At 41.8% G+C, this 23,972-nt stretch overlaps 3 protein-coding genes across 10 annotated transcripts in view; 1 reads left to right on the top strand and 2 right to left on the bottom strand.

The window, feature by feature from the left end:
• Positions 1-4,942, bottom strand: part of TLR1 (toll like receptor 1) — a 47,759-nt gene extending 42,817 nt beyond the window's left edge. For all 5 annotated transcript variants that reach the window (XM_023224653.3, XM_023224654.3, XM_023224655.3 and 2 more), the window contains exon 1: positions 4,928-4,942. The gene's annotated coding sequence lies outside the window, so the exon portion shown is untranslated. The remainder of the gene's footprint in view (positions 1-4,927) is intronic.
• TLR6 (toll like receptor 6) overlaps positions 1-5,877 on the bottom strand; it is an 18,934-nt gene extending 13,057 nt beyond the window's left edge. Inside the window, exon 1 of one of the 3 annotated variants that reach the window (XM_023224649.2) lies at positions 5,857-5,877. The gene's annotated coding sequence lies outside the window, so the exon portion shown is untranslated. Of the gene's footprint in view, positions 1-4,927; positions 5,057-5,856 lie in introns of those variants that run through there. The other 2 variants (XM_023224648.2, XM_023224646.1) reach the window with 2 other exon arrangements.
• Positions 5,878-16,566: 10,689 nt separating this feature from the next.
• Positions 16,567-23,972, top strand: part of FAM114A1 (family with sequence similarity 114 member A1) — an 84,649-nt gene continuing 77,243 nt past the window's right edge. Inside the window, exons 1-2 of one of the 2 annotated variants that reach the window (XM_031935360.1) lie at positions 16,610-16,660; positions 17,219-17,370. The gene's annotated coding sequence lies outside the window, so the exon portion shown is untranslated. Of the gene's footprint in view, positions 16,661-17,218; positions 17,371-23,972 lie in introns of both variants that reach the window. The other variant, XM_023224657.1, reaches the window with a different exon arrangement.

The following is a 23,972-nucleotide window of genomic DNA, read 5'->3' as shown; positions in this document are numbered from 1 at the left end:
AAAGAAAGAAAGAAAGAAAGAAAGAAAGAAAGAAAGAAAGAAAGAAAAAGAAAATTAGTAGAGACTGGTTTGATCCAGCATCCCAACAAGCAGGTTATGAAAATAGATCAACAAGCACTTTCACAAGAAGCCCTAAATACAGTTGCACAATCAAGAAGCATGATACTGCAGAAAGCAAACACCATAATAGAAAGGAGCCAAACTCAAGATATGAAAGAAGTTAATATCCAATACAATGGAAAAAAAAGAGCAGAATAGGCATTTATAATAGATATCCTCAGAAAGAGGCAAGATTCTTTTAAAAATAGAGTAAGAAGGCCGGGCGCGGTGGCTCAAGCCTGTAATCCCAGCACTTTGGGAGGCCGAGACGGGCGGATCATGAGGTCAGGAGATCGAGACCATCCTGGCTAACACAGTGAAACCCCGTCTCTACTAAAAAATACAAAAAACTAGCCGGGCGTGGTGGCGGGCGCCTGTAGTCCCAGCTACTCAGGAGGTTGAGGCAGGAGAATGGCGTGAACCCGGGAGGCGGAGCTTGCAGTGAGCTGAGATCCAGCCACTGCACTCCAGCCTGGGCGACAGAGCAAGACTCCGTCTCAAAAAATAAAAAATAAAAATAAAAAAATTAAAAAAATAAAAAATTAAAAAAATAAAAATAGAGTAAGAATCATGGAAACTAAAGACAATTATTGAAATGAAAAACTCATTGGATGAGTTGAGTTGCAAATAGCACCTCTAATGAGAAAATTAATGATAGAGAAGACCAAGGAGAATTTTCCCAAAACTCAGCACAGGAGGCTAAAGAGATAGAAAACATACTAAAATGCTAAAAGACATGGAAGACAGATCCATATCTGAATTCACAGAGGATGGAGAGTTTAAAAAGAAATTGACTCCAAAATAATAAAATACAAGAAGGATTATTTAGCAAAGAAAAGTAGTAACATTGAGTGTTAAGTACCAAAAAGCATTGATGACAAAAATCTTAACAAAAATCTCAAGCTAAAAACTGCCAATGATAAGAAGGGAGTCGGCTGAAGGTGGGGTAGCGAGGGAGAGAGTGCACTAAAACCATGTAAGATACTTGTCTGATTGAAAGGAAGCTATAGATGCCAATTAACTCCTGATGTTGTTAGAAAAATATTTGTAAGTATATATATTATAAAATTAAGAGTAATTATGAGAAAATACACATGAAAGGGATAAATTTCAGTCATTTGTGGGGAAGGGATAGAGCTCAGAATGAAGAAACCCCAATCAATCTAGCTGTGTCCTGAAGAAATAACACAATGAGTAATTAGGATGTTTCTGGGATTGTAGAAATGGTCTATCATTAACAAGTCTGTAACAATAATTCACCTGAGTAGGTCAAACAACAAAAATAGGTGAGCATCTCTATAAAGGTGAAAAATTCACTTGATAAAATTCAGTTCTCATCTTTGATTAAAAATACAACTTTAGACATTTAAAAGATACTTTGAAAACTTGATAAAGAATACCTCAAATATCTAACTTTAATCAGTATCCCACCCCAAGGCCTTCCTGTTAAAGTCAACATCAAGAGTGCACACATTGTTTTTTCTGGAAGTTTTAACCACTGTAATAAAGGAAAAAAATGACAGGAAGAAATACTGAAATGAAGAAAGAAAATCATTATTATTTCTAGATTATAAGACTGTCAATGTGGAAAACCAAAGAGAAGTCATTGAAAAAAATGTTAGCACCAATAAAAGAATACAATAAAGTGCCCAGCACAAAATAAATTATTATCATTACTATTTTCTTAAATACTTTCTTTTTAAGAGATAGGGTTTTGTTCCACTGCCCAGGCTGGAGTGCAGTGGCACGATCATAGCTTAAGATCCTGGGCTTATGCCATCCTTTCACCTCAGCCTCCCACAGAGCTGCAGTTACAGGTACAAGCCACTCCTCCTGGCAAAAATAAATTATATTTTGAAAAAAACCCCTCAATTATCCAAAAATAACAGGTTGTCAAATAAACTTTAGTATCTCTGTATAATTAAATAGTACTATGTATCCTTTACAAATAATAAAAATCAAATTGCATGAAAATATTTTCACTATATGTGACAAAAAGCAGTTTATTTAAAACGTAACAAAGTAAATATGTACCTATGCAAGTAGAAAAATTAATAAGATACATATCAAGACATGAACAGTGATTATCTTTGCACAGTAAGATTATAATGGAATTTTATTTTCCTCTTAATTTTTATCTACATTTTTCAAACTTTTAACATTCAAAAATAAGTTTACTGTACTATTTACTGAATAATTTGCCAAAAATCAATTGCCAATAATATGAATAACGTCCAATCTCACAAAAAATAAAACTGCATATTAAATCAAAAAAGCACATAACATCTAGATGAAACTCATGATCTTGAATTAGATCTCAGTTAAGACAGACTTGCTACAAAACATATTCAGTAACAAGAGGAGGGGCAGGTTCTATGATGGACCAGCTATCAGATGCTATTAAGAAATAAATTTTAATTTTTTATAATGTTATTTGGCTATTTTAGGAAAATGTAATTTTTTTAGAGATAGACAATAAAGCATTTAGAAATAGGTTACCAGAATGCCTGTTATTTTTGCTATAAGATATTTAAGCATAAAAAGACAAAGGGGGTCAAAGAAGGATTCTTGTTTCTTAAAAGATTTTTTAAAAGGCAAGATGTTTTTTTCACCTATCAAATAAGGAAAATTTTAAAATATAATATCTGGGTTGGTAGGTGGGAACTAAAATAAGAACCCTCATTCACCACTTAGGCAGGAATGAAAAATTAGTACAACCTTTCTAAACGGCAATTTGGTAATTTATATAAATTTCTTAAAAATATACCTCCCTTTATTTTAGCAATTCGACTACAAGGAATTTTCTAAAGAAATAGTCAAAAATAACACACAAAAGATATGACTATAAGGATACTCATGACATAATGAAATATTGAAAAAATCAAAATATCTAATGTAGAAAATGGTTAAATCAGTTATATATAATTAAATAATATGCAGCCTCAAATACTGTACTTTGAAAAAATGATAATGTTAAATGAATACAGTAATAGAAAATTATAGCCAGGTGTGGTGGCTCACACTTATAATCCCAGCACTTTGGGAGACTGAGGTGGGTGGATCACGAGGTCAGGAGATTGAGATCATCCTGGCTAACACGGTGAAATCCCGTCTCTACTAAAAAATACAAAAACAATTAGCTGGGCATAGTGGCGGGTGCCTGTAGTCCCAGCTACTCGGGAGGCTGAGGCAGAAGAATGGCGTGAACCTGGGAGGCAGAGCTTGCAGTGAGCTGAGATGGCGCCACTGCACTCCAGCCTGGGTGACAGAGTGAGACTCTGTCTCAAAAAAAAAAAAAAAAAAATGTGTGTAGTAGGACTCTAATTTTGGAAAATACGATTAAAACCTGACATATACATAAAAGCTAAAGGACAAAAAATGTGATGAAATATACCAAATACTAATAATAATGGTCCTCTGAATCTCTGAATTATAGATGAATTTAATTTTCTTTCTTGTACTTTCAGATATCCCTAAAATGTCTCATTTTGAACACCCTTTATAATCCAAAAAAGTTATCATAAGACAATTTAAGAGTTGTCTTTATAGTTGTGTAAAAATGTTTTATATTTAAAGAAACATGCTTGTTTTATTTGCAATATTAAAATATAAAGATGGAGAGCTTTCAGATAATAGTAGATAACTGACATTCACAGACGAGGATCCACCCTACAGGTCCCTGACAACCAGACCCATGGTGTCTGGGTTCACGAGACTGAAAATCAGCCACCGGATGGGAAAGCTGGTCAGCTGTCCCTATAGTATCCTGCCACAAAAACGCAATACTCCTCCAGAGGCGTTCATACCCTGAGGCAGTTCTTAGGGTATACACTAAACCAACAAGATAGTAACTTTTATATTTATTGGGAAAAAAGGAGGGAAAAATGGGAAGATGAGAGTGGAAGATTAGAGAGTTCACAGTTTTTTAAAGAAAGTAAAAATAAATAAACAGGTAAAAGCTCTTGATTTTTTAAATGCATCAAATAAGGGTGAGGAAATAGATGAAATAAGCTATATTTCAGAAAAAAAAAGGGTAGACAAGACCTATGAAAATTAAAACTACAAGGAAGGAGAGACCAGAAAAAAAAAATTAAGTGAGATAAGAGGAGAAAAGATCACATAATCAAGTCAACAAATAGGCAAGAAAAACATTGTTTCATTTGTCACACTGAAGGTGGAGGGACCTGGAGGAAGGCAATTGCTAGACTGTGCCAGATTCAAGGTTGTGAAGGACTTGGTCCCGGCCACTTCCTCCATTTAATAAATGTTTATTCAGAGTCTATTTTTCTGCCAGTGCCATGCTACGCACTAGGCACCAGGGATATAAATATGAATCGGACTGACATAATTCCTGCTTTCAAAAAGCTTATGAATCTGGGACAGACACAGACTAGCAAACTATTACAGTACCAAACGACAAGGGAGATCAAACACACTTCTGCTGTAAAAACGTATAATACATAGGTGCCATATCAGTGGTATATATAAATTACTGTTAAATGTTACTGAAAACAATAAACTAGAGAAAGATGAAAAGAGAAAATTCACTAGGTCAAAGCAGAAGAAATAAGTAACATCAGTTTTTTCCTTATCACCGCAAGCACTAGTTGTTTTCCATCTTTTTAAGACAGCTGTAAAGACACTGCTCTTCATCCTGCTTGTGAAATTCAAAGGACATCTGCAACATTTACGAAAAAAACACTTCAAATCATTTTGCAAAAATTTTAAGGAAACGACCTATTTCCTATAAAATGAACGGTTAGCAAACTTGCTTACTTGAAGCACCTGTGTCATAATGTGAAAAAGTCACATAAGTCTTTTTACTTACCAGATTCTCTTTTTCAGAAGAAGAGAAAATAACTTGCAAATGAACAGAAATACAATTGCAAATGCTTGACAAACACAAGTTCTTAGTTTAAAATTGAGTAAAGCAATACCTTAGAAACAGGTTGGTGCCATCTGTTGGCGCATACTGGAATTACTCCTACGTATATATTTCCCTTTGAAAGGTCAGAAGGTATGAGTTAGCAGCCTTTTCTGGGCTACAGACTAAACCAGTGATCAAATTTTCTAATTCGTGTGAGGAAGCAACTTACAAACATTTCAATGTGAAGAGAAATATTTTTCTAAGGTAATATTTCTCTGTAAGAGTTTGCAGCCTGGATATTACATTTGTCACCCGAGTGGAAAGTTATTTTAAACAGCCTGTTTTCTATTATCACCATATTTAACATTTCAAGAATAATTGCAGTTTCCCTTACCAAGTGATTTTGAGCATTATTTCAGCTGGATGAGATACTATAAAATAAAATAAGTATAGTTCCACAATTTGGGGTTTTTGAAAATCAGCTTCTAAGGACCATTTACTGGTTGATACACATTTATGATGACATATTTAGCCATATATAGAAGGACTCATACCCACATTCTGATCAACATTTGGTGTTATTAAATGGTTTAGATTTTAATTTAGGAATAGTAAATAACACTGAAATCCTACAGGACTCATTTAAAAATCAATTTTCTAAAGACCATTTAGAAGAATTTCAGAATGACATCAACAAAGGCTGATTACCAGAAGTCTCTGGTTAAGCAGAGACTTCCGGTGGACTGTAAACCCTTTTCCCCAGACTTCTCACTTAACTGAGTTCTGAAAAGAACAGAAGGCATGAGTAAAACAATCATTCCATAATTTATCTCACTGTCTGGCACGATCTCATCTTTATTTAAAAAAAAAAAGACAAGGTAAGACCTTACAATTCGGCTAATGACAAAGTTGGACATCTCGGTAAGAATCACTTCTGCTTTCAGGAGGAAGAGAAAGGCTGACTTCTTACGATTCATCCTTACTCATCAAACATAACAGGAAGTCTCTGGGGAGGCTCAGTAGGAAGTGGATGGATCTCTGCTCCACTGACAAAAGGAGACAGCCAGAAAGCAGCAGGTATCTGTGACCCTGGGAAACCAGATTTGTGAAACAAGCCAAAGGAAAGGGCTGGCTGTGGCTTTGAGGGAATTTCAAGTAACCGTGGACTAAAGGTCTTAAGAAAACACACAACCATCACTGCAGATCTGGGCACATTGACATGTCTCATTAGGAGACTGCATCACAACACCAACGTTCAGGAACAAGGAGACTATTCTTGTCGAGGCTGTCATAACTCAGAAACGTCTGCAAGGGGATGACAAAAACACAAAAATCAAGTAATAGTGAAGACAGCAATGACAGTTAAGCAAACAAAGAAACAGTACTGGGCCGAACTCCCCACTTGGCCACTTACTGTGAGGCTTGGGACAGGTTCCTTAACCTCCATTTATTCATCCACAAAACGGGAGTACTTTTAGGAAAGATACTGAATTTAAAGTGGCTGGAATAGTGACTGACATAGAAGAGAAGTCATAATAGTAAGGAGTCTGGTGTAAATCACATGGTTTTTTGTACGCTGAGAGGTAAAGATTTCAGGATATACTATGAAGTGAAGAAAATCAAGGTGCAGGCTGGGCACAGTGGCTCATGCCTATAATCTCAGCACTTTGGGAGGCTGAGGTGAGTAGATTGCCAGAGGCCAGGAGTTCAAGACTGGCTTGGCCAACATGGCGAAACCCCATCTCTACTAAAACCACAAAAATTAGCTGGGTGTAGTGGCAGGTACCTGTACTCCCAGCTACTCAGGAAGATGAGGCAGAAGAATCACTGGAACCCAGAAGGCACAGGTTGCAGTGAGCCGAAATTGCCCCACTGCACTCCAGCCTGGGCAAAAGAGTGAGACTCTGGCTCAAAAGAAAAAAAAAGAAAGAAAGAAAATCAAGGTGCAGAACCATAAGAAGAGTGTGACATCAATTGTACAAAATCTAGCCTATTATGCATTTACACAGGTTATCTTCTTGCCAGGCATTGCTGTGGCTACTTTCCAAGTATGAACGTATTAAGGTGCTGTGAGATAAAGTACTGTTACATCATCTCCACTTAGCACCCGGGCAGGAGCAGCTGGGTAATGGTTCCGGCTTGCACTGCTGGTCAGTGGTGGGACTGGGGTTCGAACCCAAGCAGTTTGGCCCCAGTGCCTATGCACTTCAGCATCACACCATGCACGCTGCCTTATAAGACACCCTGTGTCCTCATAAGACACACAGAGAAGAGAGACACAGAGAAGCGGAGCATTTGCAAACAGAGGCAGAGACTGCAGTATTGCAGTCACAAGGCAAGGAGGGACGCCTGGAGCCGCCAGAGGCTGCAGAGAGCATCACCCTATGAACACCTTGATTTTGAACTTCTGGCCTCCAGAACGCTGAGAGAATAAATTTTTGTTGTTTTAAGCCACACAGTCTGTGGTGATTTGTCATGATAGCCACAGGAAACTTAATACAAGGGTCTACATACATATGTTGATAGAGGCATATGAATCTTTTTCTCTCAAAGCATACATAAGAAATGTTCACCTTTGAGCAGAAGAACTAAGAGAAATAGATTATTGGCCTTTTTTTTTTTTTTTTTTTTTGAGACAGGGTCTCGCTCTGTTGCCCAGAGTGGAATAGAGTGGCATGATCACAGCTCATTGCAGCCTTGACTTTCTCTGCTCAGGTAATCCTCCCACCTCAGTCTCCCAAGGATCTGAGACCACAGGCATCCACCACCATGCACGGCTAATTTTTATATTATTTTGCAGAGACAGGGTTTTGCCATGTTGCTCAGGCTGGTCTGGAATTCCTGGCCTCAAACAATCCACCCACCTCAGCCTCCTAAAGTGCTGGAATTACAGGCTTGAGCTACCCCACCTGGCCTCTTCACCATTTTATGCTTTTTGTCCTGTTTGGATTCTTCACAATATATATGTATATATATCTTAATTTTTTAAAAAATAGTGTCACACTGGGATAAGTATTATAAATATAATCTAAGGCCACCAAATATACTGTCCCAATACAGATACAGGCAAAACATTATTTTGATGATTTTTACTTTTTAAAAAATGTTCTTTGCCTTTCTTCAGATAATTAATAAATAAGTATTAGTGTCTACCAACAGCTTTAAAGTAAGTTCTGTGACAGTTATCAATATCACAAGATACACATACGACAGAGATAAGATTGATAATTTTGGCTGGGCGCAGTGGCTCACACCTGTAATCTCAGCACTTTGGCAGACCGAGGCAGGCAGACCACCTGAGGTCAGGAGTTCAAAACCAGCCTGGCCAACATGGTGAAACCCTGTCTCTCCTAAAAATACAAAAATTAGCTGGATGTGGTGGCTGGCACCTGTAGTTCCAGCTACTCAGGAGCCTGAGGCATGAGAATCACTTGAACCCAGGAGGGGGAGGTTGCAGCGAGCTCAGATCACGCCACTACACTCCAGCCTGGGCAGCAGAACAAGACTCCGTCCCCACACACACACACACACAAAATTGATAATTTATATATTTAGTATTGGTAGTAAACCTAAACTTCTCTGCTGAATTAAAAGAAAAAAAAAAGACAAGCCACAGACTGGGAGAAGGTATCTGCAACATGTGTAATCACAAAAGGGTTCATATACAAAATACATAAAGATTTCCTACAAATCAATTTTAAAATGACTAACGACCCCAATGGGGGGAAATGAGCAAAGGAGATCAGCAGATGGATAACAGAAAAGGAAACAGAAGTAGCTCAAACACATGGAAAGGTATGCATCCTCATTAGAACATGGGAAAATACAAATTAAGACAACCAGGAGACACTATTGCACACCCCTAAGGTGGACAAAATTTAAAACATCTCGTAATACCAAATGGTGGCCAGAACATGAAGAAACAGGAGCGCACATACATGTCCAGAGATTCTGATGTAAGTGGTCTGGGAGGAGCCGGGCATATGTTTTATTTCGAAAGCTCTTTAGGTGAGTCAGTTTCATTCTAACCCCATGAAGATCAGGGCACTGAGACCTACACGCTGGTCTGAGCACAACGCCCTCTAGTGGTCTACATTTTCTCGGGCGCACCCTTCACATCCCAGGGCCTGGGAGGTGGTGCAGGCCCTCACTGTGACTTCCAGATCACTTTCCTTCCTCCAAACCCACCCCTTCTCGTTGCAGTCATCTACTGAGCCCCATCGCTTCATCAAGTATTCTAGCACTACTCACTATTTCAGTCCGATACCACCCTTTTCATAATTTTAGTGATTTCCATAGCTACATAGAGACTCTTCCACTCACCTGGCCTCTGAGTTCTTGGAAATTCCCTCTTCTAATAATCTTGTCCTGCACCCTACCTCAGTCATGCATTCCCTTATGATATCCTAGATATCATCATTAGCAGTGGCTGCACTCCCTCCATAATCTCAGCTGCCTGAATCCCACTTTCCATCTCTCACTTCCAACTCTTCCTCTGATACCAATGATTCCCCAGCCCCACTGCACTGGATTGAAAGATCATGCTCCATCCTCTTCATTATTCTTCTGTAGCTACCTACTCCTCTTTCCTCAACCCAGTTTAAATCCAACTCTCCATTGGACTACACTGAGCTTCAGGGGCTGAATACAGTTGGAGAATATACACACCCATGCTGACTGGCTTACTTGAAATTTATGACTAGGTCCCAGCCTCAAGAGAGAGCAGCAATCCTCCTACCCTCCCTACTACCGTTCCCTAGCCCCTTCACTCTCCTACTCTCCTCTCTCACACCTCCTCTTGTCTCTTACACCTCCAAAATCTCCTTCTTGTGTCTAGGTCCTCTTTATCTCTCTGGTATGGAATACCCAAGGCTCAGTTTTGGACCACTTCTCTTCTCAATCCATGCATTCTCCTCCGGGTCCATGGCTTCAAAACCATCTGCTTACTGATGTCTCCTCAATGAACAGCTCCGGCCCAGACTTCCCTGAACTCCAGACTCTCACATTCAACAGCCTACTAAATAGTTGCTAAAACATTCTTGTTGAAAACCAGCATTCTCATACAATGATGCTTCATTTTCACAGTGAAAATAGATGCTACCAGAGGAGCATTTCCACATCTTCCCCTGAAATTCTACAAGCCTCCCCTGCACGAGGTCTACATGAACTCTCCCTGTCCTTCGGAATGAACTCTGTGCCAAGAGCCATCCCCTTCCCACTGAGCACTGGGTCCCCTTCCTGCTCATCTACTCAAGGAAGTCACTCTTGCAATGATCTTCTCTCTACTGCATCAACATTTTTCTGCTCTGATGTATTATTCCAATCATCTTTTTTTTTCTTTTCTTTTAGATAAGGTTTCACTCCCATCACCCAGGCTGGAGTGCAGTGGCACGATCTTTGGCTCACTGCAAACTTCACCTCCCAGGTTCAAGGGATTGTCATGCCTCAGCCTTCTGAGTAGCCTGGATTACAGGTGTATGCCACCACTCCCATAATTTTTGTAATTTTAATACAGATGGGATTTTGCCATGTTGGCCAGGCTGGTTTTGAACTCCTGGCCTCAAGTGATCTGTGCGCCTTAGCCTCCCAAAGTGCTGGGATTACAGACTTGTGCCACGACGCCTGGCCCAAATCACTTTTTTTTTTTTTTTTTTTTTTTTTTTTTTTTTGAGACGGAATTTCGCTCTGTCACCCAGACTGGAGTTCAGGCAGTGGTACAATCTTGGCTCACTGCAACCTCCGCCTCCCAGGTTCAAGCAATTCTCCTGCCTTAGCCTCCCAAGTAGCTGTGACTACAGGCACGTGCCACCATGCCCGATTAAGTTTTTGTATTTTTAGTAGAGACAGGGTTTCACCTTGTTAACCAGGATGGTCTCGATCTCCTGACCTCGTGATCTGACGTTCTCAGTCTCCCAAAGTGCTAGGATTACAGGCATGAGCCACCGCACCCGGTCCCCAATCACCTTTTAAAGCAATAATTTCTCCCATCTAAAAAAACAAAACAAAAACTCTCCCTTTCAATCCACAACCTTCCCCTCCTTGCTCCTCTATATACCAGAACTCCTTGCAAGAGCTGTTTACTGACTATCTCTAATTGTTCTCCTCTCATTCTCTCAATTCCTCTTCAATCAGGTTTCCTTCCCCACCAGTCAGGAGAAATAGCTCTTTTCAAGGTCACCAATGATCACCACATTGCCAAATCCATGGTCAATTCTCAATTTTTAGCTTAATTGAACTATTAACAGCATTTAACACAGTTGAAAGATCCTGAAATGTTTTCTTGCCTGACTTCTTAGACCCCATACTCCCACTCCCCACTCTGCATTCCCTGAATTTCCTGCTAGCTCACTGGCATTCCTTCCCAGTCTCCTTCTGGGTCATCTTTACATCTCTGGCATGGAATATCCAAGACAGTCTTGGACCACTTCTCTAACTCCATGCACTCTTATCCTGGTTCTTCAAAACCATCTGTTTGCTGGTATCTTCTAGCTCACTATCTCCAGCCTAGACTTCCCTGAACTTCAGACTCTCACATTATATAGCCTGATAAATGCTTGCTAAACCATTATTGTTGCAAGCCAAATGCCTGAATCTTTACTACCCCTAACTCCCAACCTGCTCCCTCTTGCATCCTTCCTCATATCAATAAATGATATTTCTACTCTTCCAGTAGTGCAGACTAAAATCTTTAGAGTGATTGATGATTACTTTCTCCTTTGCTCAAACTCTATATTCAATCCATAGGCAAATTTTGTTGGATTTTTCTCTGAAATATGTCCATAAGCAAACACCTCTCATGTCCCCCACTACTCCCATGGTGGTCAAAGGCATCATCATCTCTCACCCGGATAACTGCAATGGCCTCCTAACTGGTATCCCAGCCTCCATCCTTCTCTCCCCTCCCACCTTCACCCGATCCCAGTATGACTAGAGTCAGATACTAGAATCATACTCAAAGCCATAAGGATGCCCCCGTCTCACTCAAAGTATAAACCAAAATCCCTCTGCCCATCTCTCAGGCTCCACTACCTCTATGGCCTCATTTTCTTCTACTCTCCCCCATCCTCCCTCTGCTCCAGCCACACTGGTCACCTTACCTTTCTGTGAATGCATCCTCCATGCTCCCAAACTGCTCATGTAATCCCCTCTGCCTGAGACTGTCTACAGATATGGCCACTGTTCATTTCCTTACTTCCTTAAAGTCTACATTGCAATGTTACTTTATCTGTAAAGACTTCCTTGACCACAGTTGTCCTACCCATCATTCCCTAAACTCTGTAGATTCTATAGCCTGCTTTACTCCACCACCTCATATAGACCCTCTAGTTAGGATCTATCTCCCTTTCTATGGAGTCTAAGTTCTTGAAGACCAGGAGTTTGCTTTGCTTCTTATATATTCCGAGCACCTACAGCAGTATTTGGTACACAGTGCAGGCTTTCAGAAAAGTTTTGTTGAATAAACGGTTGACCCATAATGAAGGGCAATTCAGCAATGTCTGGTAAAGGGCAACCAGCTGTTCCATTTCTTGCCTAGGATACTAGAAAATACATTCAAAGATGGCAATAGTAGCATTATATGTAATTGCGTGAAATATGAAACACATTAAAGTAGATCAATCGGGAAATAAATTGTGGCATATTCATACCCTCCTATTGAGATGTGAAGCTAGCTGGGCTTCTGGGTCAGGTGGGGACTTGGAGAACTTTTCTGTCTACCTAAGGGATTGTAAATGCACCAATCAGTGCTCTGTGTCTAGCTAAAGGTTTGTAAATTCACCAATCAGCACTCTGTAAAAACAGACCAATTAGCACTCTGTAAAATGGACCAATTGGTTCTCTGTAAAAAGGAACAATCAGCTCTCTGTAAAATGGACCAATCAGCAGGATGTGGGTGGGGCTAAAGAAGGAAATAAAAGCAGGCCACCCACCAACAGCCACCATCCACTAGGGTGCCCTTCCAGGGTGTGGAAGCATTGGTTCTTTTGCTGTTCACAATAAATTTGGCTGCTGCTAGCTGTTTGAGTCCCTACTACCTTTATGAGCTGTGACACTCACCACAAGGGTCTGCGACTGCATTCCTGGAGTTTGAGACCAGGAACCCCACCGGGAGGAGCAAACAACTGCTGAGGCGCCACCTTTAAGAGGTGTAACACTCACTTGGGAGGTCTGCAGAATCACTCCTGAAGTCAGCGAGACCATGAGCCCACCGGAAGGAAGAAACTCTGGACACATCTGAACATTGGAAGGAACAAACTCTGGACACACACCATCTTTAAGACCTGTAACACTCATCGCAAGCGTCTGCGGCTTCATTCTTGAAGTCAGTGAGACCAAGAACCCACCAGAAGGAACCAATTTTGGACACACTGTGAAGACTTTGAAATAAATATGCTAGAGCTACATGTGTGAATATGAGTGATTCTCAAAAATGTAATGCAAGTTAACAAGTGTACAGGATGTCCTTAATATTCTAAAACACTGACAAACAATTTTATATGCATTTATGGGTGAGGACGTATGCAGCAAATGTTTAGAAACATGAGTGGAAGGGGGTCTGTGCATGGGGCTCACACGTGTAGTCCTAGCCCTTTGGGAGGCTGAGACAGGAGGATTGCTTGAAGTCAGGAGTTTGAAACCAGTGGGGGCAATACAGCAAGACTATGACACTGCAAAAAATTTAAAAATTAGCAGGGTGCAGTGGCATCCTGTGGTCCTAGCTCATCGTGAGGCTGAGGCAAAAGTATTGCTGGAGTCCAGGAGTTTGAGGCCGCACTGAGCCGGGATCACACCACTGCACTCCAGCCTGGGTAACAGAGTAAGAACTTATCCCTAAAAAAGAAAGAAATATGGGTGGGAGGGATATATGGCTACCTGCAGAGATGGAATGGATAGGGTTTCAAACATATCTAGCATTTTTTTCTTTGCAAAGAAAATTCTAAAATACTGCAAAATATTTGTTAAATCTAGATATTATAGTATTCCCTACATTTTTTACACTATTTGTCATATTATTTTCTTTTCTATATGTCCAGAAAAATTTTAAATGAACTTACAATGTTTTACAATACAAATAAAATATCTGAAATAAAATCTGGTAGTCCTGGAAGCAGCTATATGAGTAAAAGGGCAAAATTTGCAGTTGGTAAAACAAAAAGAAACTTGCTGCCAGGATAGTTTGGTTTATTTTCTTCATTGGATAGGTGTGGTTTGGGTCAAAGGAGAAGAGGAACTCAGCCCTCTAAAAAGACAACATCTGATTGGGCTGTTACAGCTCAGCAGGGCGGGGCAGGCAGGAACTCAGCCCTCTAAAAACAGAACATCTGATTGGGCTGTTACAGCTCAGCAGGGCGGGGCAGGCAGGTGAGCAAAGGTGCTTGCTGTGTCTGGGCAGGAGCAGAAGTGCCAGTCACAGACGTTTGTGTATATGCTACACCAAAACACACCTGTTGTAAGTGGAAGGTAATTTGATAATACTCACAAAGCCAGAACTGGAAGGGATGGTGTAGAGCAATGCTATTGATTTTAGAGGTGGAAAAATTGAGTTACAGAAGCCAGGTGTTAGTTAACGTTCAAAGTCTTGCTCAATTCAAAAAGGCTATTGATCTCAATTTAAAGCAGTTTCCACCCACTCTCACATTAAGACAACTTTCTAGTTTTTCTGTGAATTTAAAAGTAACAGGCTGGGCGTGGTGGCTCACGCCTGTAATCCCAACACTTTGGGAGGCCCAGGTGGGCAGATCACTTGAGGTCAGGAGCTTGAGACCAGCCTTGCCAACATGGCAAAACCCCGTCTCTACTGAAAACATGAAAATTAGCCAGGCATGGTGGCGGGTGCCTGTAATCCCAGCTACTCAGGAGGCAGAAGAATCGCTTGAACCCAGGAGATGGAGATGGTGCCTCTGAACTGCAGCCTAGGCCACAAATCAAGACTCTGTCACCCTAAAAAACATAATAAAATAAATATTCAGTAGCTTAAAAAATTATTAATATGAAAATATTTAATGAAAAATTAAAGAAAAAATATAATTGGGCATGGTGGCTCACGCCTGTAATCCCAGCACTTTGGGAGGCCGAGGTGGGTGGATTACCTGAGATTAGGAGTTCGAGACCAGCCTGGCCGACATGGTGAAACCCTGTTTCTACTAAAAAATACAAAAATTAGCCGGGTGTGGTGGCACACACCTGTAATCCCAGCTACTGGGGAGGCTGAGGCAGGAGAATTGCTTGAACCCGGGAGGCAGAGGCTGCAGTGAGCTGAGATCATGCCACTGCATTCCCGCCTGGATGACAGAGCAAGATTCCGTCTCAAAAAAAATAAATTAACAAATTAATTAATATATATGGAAGAAACTGGAATATAAGTAACAACCTAATTGTCTGTCAAAAAGAGAATGATTGAATGAAATATAATTGCAAACATATAACAGTATGTAAGACAAGTCTTAGAAGAGTGGTTTTGGTTGATATATATTGACCAAGAGATATGATTACAATATGTATAATATGTAATAGGGGAAAATTTACAAAATATGTCAGCATCTCACCATTTTTATAAAAATGCAAACAAAAGCTGTTTATGCACACTTGTATTTATATACGCTTAGAAAAGCTATGGTAGGATCCACACACTATAAAAAATGGTAGTGATATTGAAGGGGAGAGGGTGAGGCTATATTTTCTTTAACTTTGAATTTATAGTTTTTTAAAAACAAGAGGGTATGGAGTGGGAGAAAGAAGAGAAAATCTGCCTTAAACTTATCGCTCACAAAGAATCACTGTTTTTAAATTGTATTTCCCCCGACTTTTATATAAAACACAAAATTGTCTACAAAACTAGTTAATACTGTAAACACTGCATGCACTTCCTCTGCATCTGAGTTCATATTAAGCCATATTTGAGGAAGGCCTTAATATATGGCCTTCCTTCCATGTCAACGAATTCTCATTTTTAAGGGCTACAACATATTCAATGTCTGAAGCTACTGTAGCTTACTTCACCAGTCTTACTGGGGGACATTTAGATTGTCTCCAGCTTCCCCCCGCAGAAGCAACTACAACAAACATCCTTGTACATACATGTTTGCCCATTTGACTGCCTACTTAGGACAAATTAGCAAATACGGAATTCCTAGGCCAAAGCTAATACATCGGAACTTTGACCCACAGCTCCAAACTGGCCTTCTGGAAAGTGGGTTTTCGCTGTTTGTTTGGGGTTTGTTTGTTTGTTTGTTTAAAATCTATCACACTCCCACCGACAGGGCAAGGGAGTGCTGCTTAACGCAGAATCAGGAGCTCAAACTTTAGCTGAACTTGGGCGACCTCTTCCCAGTGACACGGCGGGGGTTTTCCAAGCGCTTTTAAGGAAAGGAAAGGGATCTGGCGAACCCCGAGACCCACGCGCCCTCGGTTGGACAGGGGGCGCGCTCTGGCTCTCCGCGCTGGCACAGGGGTGGGACAAACCAAGTTTCCAGGAGGCTCGCCCAGCGCGGGCCCTGCCCCTCGCAGCGTGGGGGTGGCCGGGCGTCCCAGCGGCGCTCCCCGTGGGGCGGGGCGCAGGCGGGGCGGGGCCCCCTCTCCAGCCGCCCGCCCCCTGCCCGCTCCCGGCCCGCCCTCCGGCCGCGTCCCCGCCGGCCCTGCAGACGTGGCGGGGCGGGACCCGCCGGGCACTCCCGCGCGTACTCGGCCGCCTGAGTGGTAAGAGCCCCGGGCAACCTGTCCCCATGCCCTTCCCTGGGGGGCGGGCGAGCGCGGGAGCGGCCACCCCGGGGTGGTGGGAACGCCATACCATGGCACCTCGTCTGGGACCCACGAATCCTGCCCTCTGCGTTAGTGAGAAGCCGCAGTCAGGGAGGACCTGGCTCTGGGGTGAGGGTCCGGGGTGGCGCGGCCGAGGGCCTTGCGTGGGTGCGGGCGTGTGAGTGTGTGTGTGTGAGTGTGTGTCGCTCCGGGTCCACGCTCATGCACACACCCACACGCCCACACTCAGGGTCTGCCCCCTCGGCCGGCGTGAACCTCCGCGGAGCCTGCCAGGATCTCCCAAACTATCCAGTCCTGGCACCAAGCAAGTCTGGAAAAGTGCCCCAGTGGCTCGGGGCCAAGTCAGAGGCGGGCTGCAGGGTCCCCCAGCCCGGGCACGGAGGGAGCAGGTCCCTATAAGACAGAGGCCTCTTCCCATGGTACGCCTGCCCTCGGCCTTGGCACAGGGAGCTCAGGCCTTAACCTCCCCGCTCCCTCGCCTTACCCCCCCTCCAGCAGCCGACCCACGCCCTGCCTGCTCTTCCAGTCCAGCCAACACTCTAAGCAGGCACCACCTCCATTCGCAGTCCCCGGGATGAGTCTCACTCCCTACCCCAGCTCCCCAGGCCCCCTCCACCCAGTCGGCTAGCCCTCGCCCCTGCCATCCGGTGAGTATTTCCAGGCACCTCAGACCAGGCGCCTGAACGTCACTGCCTTTTCCTAAGTAGGAAGACACCTCTCCATGGGCTGTGAGAGCATTAGCTCTGCCCTACTGATCCCATCCGTTCCCGTCCTAAACATCTTGAAGGACACAGGCAGGTGGCTTTATAAATCAGTGTCCTCTGAACTCCCTGTGACCTCAGCCAACCTGTGACAACTGAGAATGAGACAGGCTCTATCCTCAGAGCCTCTTTTTGCCCTCTCTGCAGCCCAGTGGCTCCTTCTCTACCTCACTCATATGCCTGTGTCCCCTCCCTCCTTTCTTCCATCAAGCCTGAGCTTGGGAAATAATCTGGCAAACTTCTTACATTGTAACCTTTAAGTGAAGGAATAAGACCTTAGGGATGGATCTGAGGCACAAGTGAGCCAATGCAGAAGGAATTTGAGGGTGGGAGGGGACCTTCTTGAATCTGAGCAATTCAGACCATAAAAGTAAACTTGTCTTTCTTTATTTGACCAGGCTTATCTCAAACTTGGTTTCTCTTTTATTAATATCAAACACAATATATTTCAATCCAATGAATATCTGAGGGACAGAAACGAATGTAGGTGCTGTTGGTCATAGTCTTGGAGGACAGAATGGCAGAAGTAAATACTCCATAAATACATGCAATAGAAATCTGTGCAAAGTGCCAAAAACGTAGAAGAGGGAGCAGTTATTTCACTGGAAGGAGTGGGGCAGATTAAGGAAAAATTTGCAATGAAAGAGAACATTAGACATTGGGTATCTAGAGGAATAGGAATTTGCCAGGCAGCTGGAGGAAGGGCAGCACTGGCGCAGAGGAGCCAACGTAAGCAAAGGCAGGGAGATGTGAAGAGTTATGGGGAATGCAGAAAAGACTGGTGAGGCAGGAGTGGAGGGCACTGAGAGTTGCAAGCGGTGGACAGGGATTGGAGCTGGATTATGATGGGAAGTGCGAAGATATTTACACCTAATGGTTTTTAAACAGGGGAGGAAGTAGGTCCAAAAATGCCTGCACTGTGTGCAGTCACACAGAGAATAGGCTGAAGCCTGGGTACATAGACTTGTCAAGCCTTGTACAAACTCACACAAACTGTTACAACCTGATTAAGAGCCTGTCATACAGAGATTTTATTTCTGGTCCTTCGCTGACCAACACTTTTTTTTTTTTTTTAACTGGGGGAGATGACCTCACACAGGATATCATGCTAACCAAATTTTTATGCTGCCAACTGAGGCCATTTTTTTTAAAAAATCCATCTACTGTCACCACTATTCCATAAAATGAAATACCAAGCATTTTAATACCAAGAAAAAGCACAAAGGCTAAACTTGCAAAATGAAGGCAGTCTTTTACATTTAATAAATTTAGATTTATGAAAAACTTGCGATCTTGTCTTCATTTTTCTCTGTCATCACAGACTTGCCCCAGTCCTGCAGGTGGGGTTTGGAAAAAAAGCATCCAAATCAGTTTGTCCATCCTAGCTTTACAGAGGAGCAGGTGTAAGCGCAGTGAGGATGAGCAAGTTGTGTGCCCACAAAGGGATGCTGGGACCACAGGCCACATCTCTTGACGCCTGCAGGGCACAACTCTTTCCACCTCTGAATACCATTGCTCCCACCTCTCATTATTCTCCACGCAGCCTCGCGTCCTGGCCTCTCAGACACCTGTCCTGAATCGCTAGAGTCCATCCCTGATGCTTGGACATTTGCACATGTTCTCATCCCACCAGGCTTGAATTACCACATCAAAGGCACTTTCAAGGTTCTCCTTTGCACAGGGTCAGTCTAGTTCAGGCACGTCTGTCCTTGATTTGCTGTGCTGTTTTGCATCACTTTTTAACTGTTTTGTGTTAGCTCCTCAAACAGATAGATGATTCATTTCTGAAGGATAGTGACCATACTTTTTTTATACTTATTTTTGGAGCTGGGATGTTGCTGCTTCAATACCTCGCATAGTACTGGGAGCATTTTCAGTGATGAATGAATTTACTCATGAAAAACTAACTTATTCCCAGCCCACAAAGGCTTCTTTATATGCCACCCTTCCTCTCCTTAGAGTTTCCTGAAGCAGCCTCCTTGTTGCTGTGGGTTGAGTCTCCTTAGCCTCCAGGCCACGAGACATGGCTACAGTGATCAATCTTCCTAACCATAAATCAGGAAAGGTTTCTAAGTCTGGCTTATGGAACACCCAGATGGAGATGGAAAGTGTCCCAGGAAACACAGTGCTTGTCACGACTGTAATCCTGGTGGACTCCAGCAGCCCCTGCTCAGAAACAGTTGTGTATTTCAAACACACAGTTTCTAGTGGTTTCATACAAAAGGGTACAGTCTGAAAAATGATTGCATTGCCCCCATCATGATAGCGTCCGCAGTCAATAAAGGTCTACCAGAACAACCAAACAAAAAATAAATTTGTTTTTGTTTTGATTTGGGGAAAATTAGACCTGTAACAAGGAGAGATAAATATAGATTAGAGATACACACAATTAGAAATTGAAATAGGGCTGATCTTGCATGACCTTTTTTTTTTTTTTTTTGTACAATTAGAAATTGAATTAGGGATTTTTTTTTTTTTTTTTTTTTTTTTTTTTTGAGTCAGGGTCTTACTGTGTCACCCAGGCTGGAGTACAGTGACATGATCTTGGCTCACTGCAGCTTCTGCCCCCCAGGTTCAAGCAATTCTTATGCCTCAGCCTGCAGAGTAGCTGGGATTACAGGCACATGGCACCATGCCCAGCTAATTTTTTTGTATTTTTAATAGAGACAGAATTTCACTCTGCTGGCCAGGCTGGTCTGGAACTCTGGCCTCAAGTGATCCGCTTGCCTTGGCCTCCCAAAGTGCTGGAATGTGAGCCACTGTGCCTGACCGATGACCATTTTTAAATTTAGCAGATGTAAAGATCTAGAATTTCTAAACTTTATAAATTATCCATAAATATTTTAAACAATAATCCATAAATATTTTAAATAATAATCCATAAATACTTTTTAACAATGCCTGTTTAACATCTTGCAGCTGAGTTTCTGGGGTATTTCTGAAAGGATGGTTTGTGTTGGTTGAATGTAGAGCAGCCACAGAGAAGAGTTTTATTGCAGCACTTTTTCTACATTTGGGATAAACTCACCTAAGGCAGTTTGGCCATCAGAGATAGGTAAGGGCTATAGATTTCCTCCTCTGCAACTTCCCTACCAAGAGCTAAATTACCAGGAATCCAAGTTCACTGATGGAATTCTGCCATAAACCCACACATGTATTAGCAAACAGGCTTAGTTAACCAGTCTGTTCTTATAAGCTCAAGGAAGTCCTAGCTCACTGTCCTTTTAGGCCTGTGTTCTAGAGGCAGGACTCAGCTAAGCTTCTAGTCACCTTCAGGCTTTGGAGTCCTGCATTCAGCTGGAGGCCCTAGAAGAACCCTACTCCAAAGGGTAAGTCAGCTGCTGGATTCAGTGCAATCTCATATCTTGGCTGTAGAAGCAGAGAAGGCACCTATATGCTATTTCTTGCCGATCCACATATCTGAGGCATCTTTCATGTCACTGGTGAAAAATTATTTCTCATATCCTTTATGCTAATTAGCATACCCTGGGGTGCCCATCAGAGAAGATGGTAGTTGAACCCTCTAAAAAAAGGTGGACACCTCGTTACAGATTTTTAAGGGCTTACTAAAGACCCCTGGATAGTATATTCCTGAATAAGGCACTTCAGATGTCATCCATCCACCCTTAGGGCATAAATTAAAACTAAGTTAACATGCACGTGTCACGTAGTATATTCTAAACTATTTTAGGACACTTCATGAACAAGATAACAACACTTGAGGACAAGGCTTGTACATTCAGGTATTCATAATGGTTTTTATTTACCCATAAGTGTTTATCCCAGCCAGATTTAGTCTGATGTTCCTGCTTATAGAAAAGTGAAATAGTTTGGGACTTCTTAATAATCCAGATTAATAATAAGGATTTTCAAATTACCTTACAAACAAATAAAAAGATCAGACAATGTCTACCATCTACTGATTTAAAAAATGAGAATAAAAGTGATGGCAAGGTATCATTTATTCATGCACCCACTCTCCTCATTCTTGTGTCACTAGGACTCATGTGAGGATAATAAATTAAGACGGGGAAATCTTTAGGCCATGGCAATCAAGCAAAGTCCTAGGCCATGGGTAAGCAAACATTTTCGGAAACAGGCCAGATAGTACATATTTTAGGCTTTTTGACTTTGCAGGCCATATGGCCCGTGTTGCAATGACTCAACTCTGCTATTGTAGTGCCAGAGAAACCACCACGGTCCCATATGTAAACAAAGGGTGTATGTCTGGTCCAATAAAACTGTTTACAAAAACAGGCAGAGGACAAAATTTGGCCAGCAGACTGTGGTTTGCCAACACCTTGTCCTAGGCTAGCCCTGATTCAGAGAGAGGTTTTCACAAAGATTTTATAAACTTCCAAATGACAACAGCCTTTGTAGCAGCCCCCATCAATTCTACTCACCTCCCATAAACCACCCACGATACTACCCCTTCTCTATACAGTGGGTTTCTATCATTGTTTGCTATTTCAGCTAGGCTTGAACCTGGCTCCTTGACAGCCCACGGGCAACCTTGAATATCCTAAACTTTGTATACCAGCTCGAGGGAAGTTTGCATTCTTTGCCATTCTTACATGCAGACTTGTTTACAGGAATGTTATCACTGAATTCAAGGTCTGGCAGATATTTTTGCTTATACAAATACATTGTAACTCAATTAACTGGGAGGTGAAGGAAAAAAAGAAAGACGATACGGAAATGTCAAGTCATTTGGAACCATCTGCTGTAAGAAAGCTCCTGAGTGTCTTTACATAAATATTAATATAACTCAACAGGCATATTTGTTGAGCTCCCTACTATGCACAGGAAGCTATGCCAAGTACTATGTAGAATATGAATACAAAACAAGGAAGGTCTTTGTCTCTATAGAATTTACAAATCATAGGAAAAACTGAAGCAACTCTAGCCAAAGAGGACTTTAATTGTCTAAAGTAAGATAAACACAAAATACCCTCAGGAGGGTTCAGAAGGAAAATGTTCAACCTGGAGGAACAAAGAATGGAGAAGTCTGTTATTTTAACTGGGTCTTCAGTGTGCAAAAGAACAACATATGGAACCAACAGCCCCCTGAGGGTCTCTTGTGGATGTGCCAGGCATTGCACAGGTATTTACACTGTCTCATTTAAGGTTTTGTAGGAAAACGTGGGAGGTAAGCCTGGTGGGATCAGAGCACAGAGGTCCCTGGGTACCAGCTGAAGCATGTGGCCTCATTTCAGGAGGGAGAGGAAGGGGGAGCTCCTGAGGATGTGTGAGCAGGAGAGCCATGTAATTAGAGCTGTGAGGTGAAGGATGGAAAGTAAGGGGAAGAGCTGCAGTGAACAGGGGAACCCAATACTCAAATAGTCATCAGGAACCATAATGAGGACCTTGCCGTGACAATAGGAGTAAAAGAATGCAGATGCATTCTCAATAAAGAGCCTCTAGGATTTGGCCACTGACTGAATGTAAGAAAAGAGGCAGATGGCATTGCTGATAGGGCTCTGATGTGGTTCAGTCTCAAAGTCAGACATGGGCTCAAATTTCAAATGTACAATTTACTAAAAGTGTGCTGAGCTTCAGTGTCCTTGTCTGTAAAATGGAGCTGATAACATTCAACTCACAGGAGATAATACATTTTAAAAGCATGGATACAGTAAGCACTCAATAAATGATAGCTGTTGATAACATATATTCTTGAGAGGGTGAAAGTGTGGTCAATGACAGCCCTGAGTTATTGGGAAAATCTGTGTGTGAGACGGTATCTCATTATGGTTTTTATTTGCATTTCTCTAATGATTAGTGGTGTTATGCATTTTTTCATATGCTTGTTGGCCACCTATGTGTTTTCTTTTGAGAAGTACCTGTTTATGTCATTTGCCCATTTTTTAATGGTTTTTATTTTGTTTTGTTTTGTTTTGTTTTGTTTTGTTTTGTTTTTTGCTTGTTGATTTAAGTTCCTTACGGATTCTGGATATTAGACCTTTGTCACATGCATAGTTGCAAATATTTTCTGCCATTATGTAGGTTGTCCATTTACTCTGATGATAGTTTCTTTTGCTGTGTAGAAGCTCTTTTGTTTAATTAGCTCCCACTTGTCAATTTTTGGTCTTGTTGCAATTGCTTTTGGAGTCTTTGTCATGAAATCTTTGCCAGGGCCGATATCCAGGCTATAGTATTTCCTAGGTTCCTAGGTTTTCTTCCAGAGTTTTTGTAGGTTTTGGTTTTACATTGAAGTCTTTAGTCCATCTTGAGTTGATTTTTGTATATGGTGTAAGGAAGGGGTCCAGTTTCAATCTTCTGCATACGGCTGGCCTGTTATCCCAGCACCATTTATTGAATAGGGAGTCCTTTCCCCATTGTTTGTTATTGTTGGCTTTGTCAAAGATCAGATGGGTTAGGTGTGTGGCTTTATTTCAGAGTTCTCTATTCTGTTCTATTGGCTTATGTGTTTTGTTTTTGTGCCAGTACCATGGTGTTTTGGTTACTATAACCTTGTAGTGTAGTTTGAA

The sequence above is a fragment of the Piliocolobus tephrosceles genome, chromosome 3, assembly GCF_002776525.5.
Source record: "Piliocolobus tephrosceles isolate RC106 chromosome 3, ASM277652v3, whole genome shotgun sequence".
Lineage (NCBI taxonomy): Eukaryota > Metazoa > Chordata > Mammalia > Primates > Cercopithecidae > Piliocolobus > Piliocolobus tephrosceles.
Note: the sequence above shows the minus strand (reverse complement) of the source record. Positions and strands in the feature narration are given on the sequence as shown.